The following is a 7,796-nucleotide window of genomic DNA, read 5'->3' on the forward strand; positions in this document are numbered from 1 at the left end:
TTCAACTCTGCCTCCTTGTTGATCCTGCCTAGCTGTTCTATTGAGTGTGAAGTATTGAAGGCTCAAGTTGTGATTATTGAGTCACCTTATGGCTTCCTTCAATTCTGTCCATTTGAGGCTCAATTGTTCAGTACAAAAATGCTTATGATTAGCTACATATGCAGCAGAGGATGGCCTTGTCGGTCATCAGTGGGAAGAGAGGCCCTTGGTCCTGTGAAGGCTCTATGCCCCAGTATAGAGAAGTGCCAGGGCCAGGAAGCAGGAGTGGGTGGGTTGGGGAGCAGGGCGAGGGGGAAGGGATAGGGGGTTTTCAGAGGGGAAACCAGGAAAGGGGAAAACATTTGAAATGTAAATAAAGGAAATAGCTAATAAAAAAAAGAGGAAAAAATGTTTATGATTGCTCTCTCTCTACCAGATGAGCAAGATGCCCAAAGGAAAGAAAGCCAAGGGGAAGAAGGTGGCTCTGGCCCCTGCCACCATCAAGAAACAGGAGGCCAAAAAGGTGAAAAGGTGGTCAATCCTTTGTTTGAGAAAAGGCCCAAGAACTTCAGCATTGGGCAGGACATCTAGCCCAAAAGAGATCTAACACGCTTTGTCAAATGGCCCTGCTACATCAGGCTGCAATGGTAAAGAGCCATCCTCTATAAGTGGCTCAAAGTACCTCCTGCTATTAACCAGTTCACCCAGTCCCTGGACAGGCAAACAGCTTGCCCACAAGTACAGGCCAGAGACAATGCAGCAGAAGAAGCAAAGGCTACTGGCCTGTGCTGAGAAGAAAGCTGCTGGCAAAGGCGACGTCCCAACTAAGAGACTACCTGTCCTCTGAGCAGGGGTCAATACAGTCACCACCTAGGTGGAGAACAAGAAGACTCAGCTGGTGGTGACTGCCCATGACGTAGACCCCATTGAGTGGTGGTTTTCCTGCCTGCCCTGTGTCGAAAGATGGGGGGTGCGCGGATTGCATCATCAAGTGAAAGGCCAGGCTGGAGTGCCTGATCCACAGGAAGACGTGTACCACTGTTGCCTTCACACAGGTTAACTCGGAAGACAAGGGTGGTCTGGCTAAGCTGATGGAAGCTATTAGGACCAATTATAATGACAGATATGTCGAGATCTGTGGCCACTGGGGAGGCTACGTCCTGGGTCCTAGATCTGTGACTTGCATTGCCAAGCTGGAAAAGGTGAAGGCTAAAGAACTCACCACTAAATGGGTTAAATGTATACTAAGTTTTCTGTACATAAATATAACTACAAAAATTTTTTAAAGTTTATGATTGTTATGAGTTACTGATTGAGACACACACACTCACACTCACCCTCTATCCTTGAGACAGAACCTTGCTGCAATTACCAATGCCTTTAGACCTACAATCTTCCTGCTTTGCCCTCTGGTGTTCTGTGGTAGCAGGCTCGCCCCTCTTGCTTGCCTCCTGTTAGAGAATGCTCTCTTTTACCCTGAGGAGCAGTTGTTTGTCTCCTCTCAGTTTCTACACCACTCTGGCTGTTCTCAGTTATGTAAGTATTGTTTTTTTTGTTGTTGTTTTGTTTTGTTTTCATCCTTTCAGTTTTAACCTCTGTGTCCTTCAATCTGAAACATGTCTCTTTTACACAACATATGGTTGGGTCATGTTTTCTATCTCTTGTGTCAATATTTGCAGTTTCTTTATCTTTTCATGGTGCTGAAGTACATAAGACATAGCTTAGCAACTTGGGACTCCAGTTGGCTCAGTGTATACTCACATCCCTCTTCTACCAATGTACCTGGCAACCTAGCACCCCATCTGCATTCCCTGTGGACACACCCCTCTCCCAACAATGCTCAGAGCAACCTAGCTCCCTGATCTGCATTGAACTGGACATAACCCCAGATCCCAACAATGGGATAAGTTCTTCTTCTAGCAGTGATCAATAACTCCTCCCTTTGTGTTCAGCTTCTTTGTAATGTGCAGGGGCAGATAAAGTAACCACAGGGTCTTTATGGGGATGGGGATGGGGATGGGGATGGCAGAGTGGGGGTGGGGGTGGGGAGGGGATGTATGTCAGTCAGTATTACATGTAAATACCTGGTGCCTGCTGAGGCCAGAAGAGGGAGTCAAATCCCCTGGAACTGGATTTAGAGACTGTTGTGAGCCAATAGGTAGGTGCAGGGAATTAAACCGGTGTTTTATGGGAAAGCAGCCAGTGCTCTTAACTGCTGAGCCATCCCTCCAGACCTGTGCTTACTTTTTATTCAAACATATTCCTGAATATATTCAGAATCTGGAGATAGGGAATCGAGCCAGCCTGAAATAACTGAATTCATGTTTGTCATTATAAGGGAAGGACTCCTTTTAGTTTCTTATAGGGTAGATGTCTAATAATTCTCTGGTTTTGTTTTTGTTTTTGTTTTTGTTTTATGTGAAAATGGCTTCATTTCTGTCTTTTTTTCCCTCTGCCTTTCAATGATGTGAATCCAGTCTAGGCCTTTGTGCGTGCTAGCCAAGTGCTCCACCATTGAGCTATATCCCCAGACTCTGTTTCATTGTTGAGTGACAGTTGTGTTGGGTATAGAATTCTTTGTTGAATTTTTTTCAAAGAGTCTTTCTTTTAGAATTCATTGTCATGCCACTGCTTTCTGATCTTAGAGCTTGATAACAAATTAGCTATTGATCTTACCGAAGATCACTTATATGTGATGAACTAATTCTTCTTTCCTTTCCTTTCCTTTCCTTTCCTTTTCTCTTCTTTTCTTTCTTTTTTGTTTGTTTGTTTGTTTGTTTGTTTGTTTGTTTTTTGAGACAGAGTTTCTCTGTGTAGCCCTGGCTGTTCTGGAACTCACTTTGCAGACCAGGCTGGCCTTGAACTCAGAAATCTGCTTGCCTCTGCCTCCTAAGTGCTGGGATTAAAGGCGTGTGCCACCACTGCCCAGCTTAATTCTTATTTTCTTCAAGATCTTTTAAAAAATGTTTCCTGTGGCAAATAAACATCCCTTTAAAGTTATCATACTGGGAATTCACTCAATTTCTTAGATATATAAACTTATATATGCTAGTTTTTGTTTAAATTTTGGAGGTTTCCTAAAATTAAAAAAAAAAAGAGGGGTGATTTATTTGTTGCTATTTTTATGTGTAAGGGTACTGTTTATCTGTGTACCACATGCATGGATGCAGTGTCAGCAGAGAACTGAAGAGGGCACTGGGTCCCTTGCAACCGAGTTACAGACAGCTGTTAGATGTCACGTGGGTGCTGGGAATCAAACCTGTGTTCTCTGGAAGAGTAGCCAGTGCTTTAGACTGCTGAGCCACCTCTCCAGCCCCCTTCTCATGAACTCACCGCCATTTTTATTTCTTCTTAAAACCGTCTGCTTAGATCATTTGCACAGTTATTTACTGGGTTATTTGTTCTTTTGATGTTTAAGTTTTGAGTTCTTCATGTATCTCTCCTGGATGCCAACTCCCTGTCAGATGACGAGCTGGCACAGCCTTTCTCCCATTCTGTAGGAAAATGTTGGAGGCTCACTCTGGTGATTGTTTTTAAATCTCTTTTATCAAGACTCACTATTTCCTGAGCTATTGGACTCCTAGATGGAAAGTCATTGCTATGCCTAGATCTTGAAGTGTTTCCCTCTAGCAATTTCAGATACTCAGGTTTTAATTAAGGTCTTTGAACCATTTTGACTTGCCTTTGCTAGTTCATGACATATAGGTAGCTAATTTCAGTCTTCTGCACGTGGACACCCAGTGTTCTCAGGACTGGCCACTGTTTTGGCACCTTTGTTATGAACCGGATGGTTATAGCTTCATAAGTTTATTCCCAAGTCCTTTATTCCATTCCATAGATCTGTATGTCTGTTTCTGTATCTTTGAGACAGAGTCTTATTCTGTAGAACAAACTCACCTGGAAGTGTTAATCCCACTGAAAGAGAATAAAGGCCAGTACTCAAATTCTTTGGTCAAATTGAGGTCAAATTAATTCTGTCAGACGGGGTTAGCTCCCTAAAGCAAGGTTTGAGGAAACAGCACTGAACATGGGGAAAAGTGAGACTTATATAGCCTAAAACCCACAAGGCTAGGGGGTTTCCATGGTTTTTTGTTTTGTAGGAGCTTGGTAGAACATTTCAAACTTATTTGGCAGGACATCTTATTTTATGAAGACGGAGGTCAGAGTATAGGGTTGGAACATGTCAGATTCCAGAAAATGCGTCAAGACATGGTCAAATCCAAGTTTTACAGAAAACAGGAACGAACTTATTTTGACCTTGTAACAAGATGGCTTTTAATTTTAAGGTGGAGTCAGGCTGGTCAGTCAGAACTTGCTATGTAGATTAGGCTAATCTTGAACTCACAACAATCCATTTGCCTATGCCTCCCAAATATTAGATTTTAGCCATGAGACACCACACCTGGCTTCTGTTATATAATTTGAAGTTAGATACTATTGAAATAAATAAATAAAATAAATCCCATCGATGGGTTCGCTACCAGCCTCAATGGTTTATGCTCCTGAATGAAAGACATATACATGGCCTTTATATTTTGATATGCCTTAAACAACGCAATAGCTGGGCCACTTCCTAACCTCCATGCAGTTAATCCACCTTCCAATGAAAATTCTGAGTTACTACTTAATAACTTTATGTTATACCTTGGCTGTCCTGGACCCAGTTGCGCAGCCCACTGGACCACACTCTCCCTGCTCCTTCACATGACTGCTATAACTCCCTGTCCTCCACTCTTCTCAGGCATGGCCACACTCTCCTGGCATGGTGGATCTCCTCCTCCACCTCCCAGTCCCCAAACCAGGAATTCTCAAGTCCCACCTCGGTCTGCCCTGCCCAACCATTAGCTGCTGGCATCTTTATTTACCAATCAGAACCAACTTGGGGCAGGTTCCAAGAAGCTACGTGCAGACACTTTGTGTAAGCAGTTTCAGGCACCCAAATTAACATTAGGTTACAAGCAGTATTAGGCTAACCAAGCCCAGTACAAGACACTGCAATACCATGCTTTCTCTCACTCTTCAAAACAATTTCTTAAGTGACATTCTTCGGTGACTATAAGTACAGAGATTTCTCATGACTCAGTTTGTAGAACCAGGTGGGTTATCTAAAATGAAGATTCTCAGATTTTCAGAAGCTTCACCCATGAAGTCTCACCAATATGACAGCCCAAATGTGAGCTGAACAAAGATGACATCAGAAAACAGGACAAAATGGACAAGAAAAACTCTCCCATGAGCCTCAGTTCTACACAAAGCATTCTAAGCAACCGGTGAAAGCTGACAGCAAGAGAGGTGGTCCTCCCCAGAGAAGAGCACACAATTGGTTGTCTGGTGCCAAACAGTAATCCCTGAAAGCATATAGACAAGTCACATTATATGAGTGGAAGAGATTATATTTGGGAACATAGGTGCATATACATATATGTGGGGGTTGAGTAAGAACGGTCCCATAGGCTCATATATTTGAGTGTTTAGAGAATGGCACTATTTGTTGCAGTAGGTGTCATTGGAGGCCTTGTTGGAGAAACTGTGTCATTGGGGGGTGGGCTTTGAGGCATCAAAAATCCAAGCCAGGTTCACGGTCACTCTTTCTTCCTGATGCTTGTGGATTCAGATGTAGACCTCTCAGCCACTTCTCCAGCACCAAATCTGCTTCCAACCATGGTAATAACGAACTAAACCTCTGAAACTGTAAGCCAGCCACAGTTAATGCTTAAAAAAAAAAAAAAAAAAAAAAAAAAAGAGTTGTCATGGTCATGATGTCCCTTCACAGCTACAGAACACTAACTAAGATTAAGTATAAATATAAATGTGAATATAAATGCATGCAATAACAACTAGTGAAAGTGAGTTCACAGAGAAAGCCTGCCTCTGCCTCCTGAGTACTAGAATTAAAGGTATGTGCCACCACACCTGGCTCTATTTTGAATAACTAGGACTGAAAATATTAATTTTGGAACCCACAATCATTCTGACAGGTCCACAAATAAATTAAGAAGTAAATGCAATGAGTAGATTGTACCCTTTCCCCAATCTCCTATTTTATTTTATTTTATTTTATTTTATTTTACTTGTGATATGGAGGATCAACCTGGGGCCTTAATCATAGACAAATGCTGCATCACTGAGAGCCTCTCCCCAGCCCTGAAACATGACTCTCTACAGACATCATGGAAGAAGCTGTACAAGAGAGACACAGCTGTACAGCTGTAGCAAGGCAGGGGATGAGTAGCATTTGCAGGAGATAAGGGTATAGAAGGGGACAGCTGCTCCTATGAACTAATGTGAATAGAAGAGGGTGGCACTCCCAGGAGCTAAGGTTCATGGAAGGAGGAGGAGTGCTTGTATAAGCTAACTTGTAGAAACAGGGAGGGGCGTTTGTATCTCTCCAAACAACACAGCAGCACAGATGATGTTAACTCCAGTAGGGAAACCTTGCCCTGAACACCATTGCCTATTGTTCATTTTTGCATACAATGAATATATTCACTAACTGGAAATTAAGCACTCACAATTGCTTGTAAAAGGTTATTTAACAGTTCATGAAACAAAAGAGGAAACATGATTGGGAGTTAAAATATATTTAGAACTGATAATTAAAATTCTTACATTTCAAGAATATGTAAGGAACTAAAACATCCTAAGGATGTTAATATTCTTAGATGTTCGTAAAAACTAGAGGATAAAATGGGTGGTGGTGGCACAAACCTTTAATCCCAGCACTCGGGAGGTAGAGGCAGGTAAATCTCTGAGTTCAAGGCCAACCTGGTCTGCAGAATTGCGTGGACCATGGGTGTGGGGGAAAGAGAGGAGTGAGAGAAAACCCGCATCCCGCTCTGGGCAGGCGGACGCGGGAGGACTGCTGCACACTTTCCACGTGGTCCCGAGTGGGTGTCTGGCTATGTGTTAAACCACTGACCCCATCTCGGTGGGTGGTGAACAAGGGGCAGCCCTAGGTACCAGGTTCTCAGCCTTGGGGATCCCACTCTTGATACCATGGAAGAGCTGAGGACAGAATGGGTGCCCCGGGGCGGCTTATTAGCCCTGGGGCCAAAGGGAGGAGAGGACAGGGGGAGAGGGGCTCTGAATGGTTCCCACGAGGCCAAGAGTCCTTGGTCAGGTCCTTGGCTGGAGCACAGGATGACCTTCTTGCTGGAGGTTAGATGCTATGGCTCGTAAGAAGAAAGCCCATCCCATCGTTCAAGCATGGGGCCTTGATGATCAGAGACAGTCTATGGTTTTAGAGCTTTATTGTAGAAAGGCAGGGAGAAAAGAGAGAAGGTAGAAAGAGAGAGGCTGGCCATAGTCACAAGGGGAAGGGAGAGAGAGAAGGAGGGCTAGAGATGAGAGTAAGAAAGGTGAGGGCCTAAAGAGAGTGAGGAGGGGCCAAGCAGCCCCTCTTATAGTGGGCTGGGCTATCTTGCTGTTGCCAGGTAACTGTGGGGCGGAGCATACCTGGCTATAGTCAGGTAAGTATGGGGGTGGAGTCTAGCCAGGATACGGGAAGCTTGGGACATTGTGTGACTAATCGTCACAGAATTATGGACAGACACCTGATTCCGTCCCTTGTAGATTTCTCTATTGGGTCACCGGAGCAAGCCCCATTCAACCAAAATAGGCTGCCTATCACAGTTTCACACAGAACGAGCTCCAGAGCAGTCAAGGCTAATTCAAAAATGAACAAACAACTAACAAACTAGAGGAGAGATTCAAGATAAAGTGATACAGATTTCTTTCAAAGTTAGAAGTCTAATAATAGGAAAGTCAGCTTGAGCGAGAGCTCAGCAGTTAAAAGCACTTCCTCCTCTTGAGAGGCT

General features: G+C 43.7%; 1 pseudogene; it reads left to right on the plus strand.

Moving 5' to 3' along the window:
* On the plus strand, positions 406–1,256 carry Gm8596 (predicted gene 8596; annotated as a pseudogene).

The sequence above is a fragment of the Mus musculus genome, chromosome 1 (assembly GCF_000001635.26).
Source record: "Mus musculus strain C57BL/6J chromosome 1, GRCm38.p6 C57BL/6J".
Classification (NCBI taxonomy): Eukaryota; Metazoa; Chordata; class Mammalia; order Rodentia; family Muridae; genus Mus; species Mus musculus.